The 5047-nt window shown below is 33.4% G+C and overlaps 1 pseudogene; it reads right to left on the reverse strand.

The window, feature by feature from the left end:
- Positions 1-1759: 1759 nt before the first annotated feature.
- LOC112829737 (olfactory receptor 4P4-like) lies at positions 1760-2697 on the reverse strand (annotated as a pseudogene).
- Between the last annotated feature and the right edge of the window lie 2350 nt (positions 2698-5047).

The raw sequence follows: 5047 nt of genomic DNA on the forward strand, positions 1-5047 counted from the left end.
CAATAATAAAAATTTGTTCTGAGCAGTTTCTTCTCTTAGAACAATACTCATTTCCTTTCATTTTTACAATTACCTTATGAGGTAGTTATTATTACTTCAATTTTACAGAGGGAGAAAAAGAGGAGGAAAGCATAGTTGCCTTTCCAGGATCCCTCAAGTAGGAAGATATTTTTCATCCACCTGATTAATTATCAACTGTTATCAACTTCATATTTTTTTGAGCATTAGGAGAAATCATTTGAATCCTAATTGTCATCTCTGTTGTTGGTTTACTTTGCAATACCAGTTATATGTAATCAAAATTATTTTTATTAGACAATAAATTTAAGAGTTTAACCCAAAATCAAGTGTTAAAAATAAAGCATTTGTTAATAATTTCCTCACTGCTTCCATAGTTATATTTAATGAACTAGTACAAACTGACATGTATCATGATGTAGGCTGTATAATAATTTCACTAAAGATTCAGGTAGGTTCTCAGCTGCTCTAGGAACAACTCCCTTGAATTTTTAATACCTTTACAAACATGCCTCTTATAAAGACAAGTCTCTAATCATATTCTTCTATTTGAACTTCTCTAAAATTTTTCATTACACACTGTGCTATGACCTTTTTTTTGCTGCTCCATTTATATATTCATTTAAATATTCAGTCTATGTCAATTTCCCCCATAACCTGTGCAATATAATGCCTCACTCCATTCCATCATATTATTTTCATGATGTCCAATGAGTCCAATTTAATTGTTATTTACTTCAATTATTTGAAAACCTTTTTCAATTCTACAGACATCTATAGATATCCAGATGTATAGAAGTTCTATAGAAATTAGAAAGTTATAGTTTTCACTTTGATGGCAATGGAAAAATAAATTTAAACATGTTCTAGATCAAGTAGTTTCAACACTGGCATTAATATTTGTTTTTACAATTGCATTGGCTAAAAGTAATATTAATCTAACTGCCACTAACCTTTCTACTAGGGCATCCATACTTCTCAGACATTTAACAGTAGCCAAACTTCCTACTCTCCTGACACAATCTCATTTTATGTCTATTGTGTCAGCACAATTGTCAGTAGACCCTCATTTCACACTCAAAGGAGGCTCAGTTTGGAGAATGAATTATGTGGCTACCTTATTTATTACTAATATTACTTTTTCATTATGATTTTATAGCAAATATTTCCATAATTTTTTAAAATGCTATGATTTTGAAATGATCTAAGTAAGTCATTTTAGAAAAAATCTTACCATTTTTATACAACCATTATTTCATACATAGTGTTTTTACTGCTTAGATCCTATTTAAATAATTTTTGCTTTTTAAATTGTTGCAGTGAATATGGAAACTCATGAGCTAAGTGGAAAACATGATTCTAAGTTTCTGATGCTCCTTTCTGATGAGAAAGCAGTGAGGACCATTTATGTCTGGGAAGATCAATATGAATGCAGCTTATGTACATATAAAGATTCATTCATGAATCCAAAGCATAGGGGGTTTAGAAAGGAGACCTCCAGTTAGCAACTTATGGATAAAATCCAAAGGAAGAATATATCAAAGAGAAATGTAACAGAACTTCAACAAAAAAATGACTCAGATTACTAGGGGAAAATGTAAATAAGAAACAAATCAATAAAGAAAGAAGAAAGTACTTCAAGATAAATTACCATATTAATGCAGTGACCCAATATCTATACTTATTTTTCTTACAGCAAAGTTCATGGTTTTTCAAGTACAGTAACTATCACTTAAGTAGGTTATGTAATGATTTGCCTTCTAATCAAACACAGTTTCTGGCACCACACTCTCTTCGTTCTTCATCTCCATGTTTCTCAGCGCGTAGATCAGAGGGTTGAACATGGGAGCAATGATGGTGTAGAAAAAAGCAAACACTTTGTCTTCTGGAAAAGTTGTAGCAGGTCGAATGTAAATGAAGAGAACAGGCACACAAAGAACAGAACCACAGCTGTGACGTGGAAACTGTAAGTGGAAAGAGCTTTGGTGCGGCTCTCTGCAGGGAAAGCCCTGATGGTGTATAAAATCAATAAGTAACACGGCACCAGTACCACAGAGATCACCAAGCCCATCATGCCTGAATTGGCAACCACTAGGATCCCAACTCTGTAAGTATCTGTGCAGGACAGTTTCAGAAAAGGATACACATCACAAAAGTAGTGATCTATTTCACTGGAGTCACAGAAAGGTAAATTGATGGTAAGGAGACATTGGACAAAAGAATGCAGAAATGCCCCAGAAGGCTAGCAATGACTATGGCATAACACCTCTGCCTGTTCATGATGACAGTGTACTGCAAGGATTTGCAGATGGCCACGTAGCGGTCATAGGCCATCCCTGTGAGGATAAAGACGTCAATCCCCCCAAAGAAATGCATGACAAAAAGCTGTGCCATACAGCTGGTATAAGAAATCATGTTACTTTCTGCCAGCAAGTCGGTGACTAGCTTGGGTGTCACCGTTGAGGTATAACACAGATCTGAGAGGGCAAGTTTATTGAGGAAGAAATACATAGGTTGGTCAATTAGCGGACTGCATGTGATAGAAATCATCATGAGCAAGTTTCCCAACCAAATAGCTATGTAACAAAATAAGAAGAGTAGAAAGCACAAGTTTTTAATTTTCTTATTCTGGGAAAGTCCCAACAGAACAAATTCAGTGATGTTGTTAATATTTTCCATGGTATAATGCAGGTAAGTCTCAAAGGTTTGCCCCGGGGAAAAAATGATAAGTCAGTATGAGAAATATTGCACAAAACATGGTGAGAATTAGGAATGTTATAAAAATAAATTCATTTATTTAATTGGCTTCCTACAGCATATTTTAAAGTAATTCTAAGCTTTGTATGGACAAATTACCATATAATTTAACAGATCAGGTTATTTTGTAGCGTGAAAAAAAAGAGTATTAGTAGTCACACTTGTTCAAGTTATAAACAAAGATGCACAGTCATCTTATGTAGGGGTTGCAAAGGTGAACTTAGGGAGGAGGCGTTTGTTTTCCTGGAAGAGCTCACCTGCTTGATAGGTTGAAATAGACAGACTTAAATCCAAGTAAGTGAGAGGAATTGTGAAATTGCAAGGTAAAATCCTGCTTGTATTTAACATTCCATGTTTTTTTGTTGTTGTTGAATCACTAAATTCTATACCTGAAACTAATATTACACTGTGTATCAACTAACTAGAATTAAAAAAAAAACTTGGAAAACAGATAAATTCAATTTTTATAGTAGAATTTGCATTTTTTTAAATTTTGCATAAAAACCTTACTGTCTTCATTATTGAATTGTTTGCACACAAGGTAACACATTCACCTCGCCCTAGTCCTGACCTTGGGCTGAAACACTTAATATTTACCAACATTGTAGAGAGCAATAATGACAATATGACATCAGCTAAAGTCTAAGTGGCTGTGACATTTTCTTTTACTTAAATAGATGTATGAAATAATAATAATTAAATACGTAATATTGCGTCAAAGACTTTCTACAAGACTAAGAATAATACATAGAGACACAAATGGCACTTGCTTGACACATGTTGGACTTCAATCATTGTTTTTTAAATAAATAAAGGGTTGCATTAATTAAGAAATTATGATTTCACCACTTTCTCTTGTTATTTTTGAAAGGTGATTGAATTATTTCTTGTAAAAGTAATGAGAATTTCATAAATAGTGAATCCTAAGGATATTTTTCAGGTTATCACAATATTCTCAGTATTTCTATAATCAGAAAAAACAAATAGAAGTTATTTTTAAAAAAAGAACTTTAGATTGTGGTATGTTCATTGTCAATTAATTTGCCAATATGCTCTGTGGTTGTAGCCTACCTTTAGTCCTTTCCAAGAATAGAAGCTCATTTTTAATATTTTTCTTCATATAGCCCTTGAAGAAAAACATGATTCTCATAGGAAAAAAAATACAAGTAGCAAAATTTCATTAATTAACAAGCAGGATAGTTTAAAATTTTTCTGTCTTTGTCGCTCTTTCTCTCATATTAGCTAGATCCCATACTGGCAAGATGGGCAAATAATTCGATGACTTCCCTTGTTTCCCTCAGCTGAATGTTTCTTCTTGACAATTCTCCAAAGTATCATCAGACACCCAAAGAATTCATAGTCATGCTATTTAAATTAAAACTTACATTTCCAACACCTTCACATTATTTACAATGTCTCCTTTGTTAATATTAAAGTCACTGAATTTTAGATTTACAAGATCCTGATTTCGTGTTTGTGTGATTTAAAGAGAGAACTTGGTATCAGAAGCTACAAGGACTAATTCTGGCACAAGGCAGAATAAGCAAAAGTACACTAACATGTTAATAAATAAAAATGCAAGCTATTACAATTTATATCAAATAGGTTGCTATTATCAGTAGTCTTGCACAGACATAAGAGAGAAATAATGATAATATCTAATATTATTTAGTGCTTACCATACTCTGCAGGCAGTTCTAAACCTTCTACATGTATTAACTGTGAATCCTAAAGGGCCCAACGATTTGATACATTCTCTTTTCAAAATCAAGGAATCAATTAGCATCAGAACTTCAAGTTCTTAAAAACATTGGTTTAGTTCTTACATTCTTAAAAAAAGGAAAGCTAAAGGGTAGCAGACTGTTTTTCCCATCCTTATTTGCAACTAATAGATACTTCAAGGCACTATTGGGGTTATATTTCAGGCTCTCTCCTGCTCTGAGTCCTCTCTCCTTTCTGATAGCAAAGGGTCATATAACAACACCCAGGATAGTCCCCTTGTGTATGACAGAGATGTTCCACATCTATTTTAATAACTCTGTCTCTTTGTAGTTCATTGAATATACCATGCTAGATTAACATCTAAAATTTTGGTTTCCTATGTCACACCCACGCTTAAAAGCCACTGTTTTGCAAATATGTGCACTCCTATATTTATTGCCACGTTATTTACCATAGCCAAAATATGGAAGTACCTCCAGTGTCCATCAATAAATGAATGGATAAAGAACACACACACACACACACACACACACACACACACACACACAAA

Source organism: Callorhinus ursinus, unplaced genomic scaffold (genome assembly GCF_003265705.2).
Source record: "Callorhinus ursinus isolate GAN/ISIS: 27379988/994484 unplaced genomic scaffold, GSC_fseal_2.0 scaffold21, whole genome shotgun sequence".
In the NCBI taxonomy this organism is placed as follows: Eukaryota; Metazoa; Chordata; class Mammalia; order Carnivora; family Otariidae; genus Callorhinus; species Callorhinus ursinus.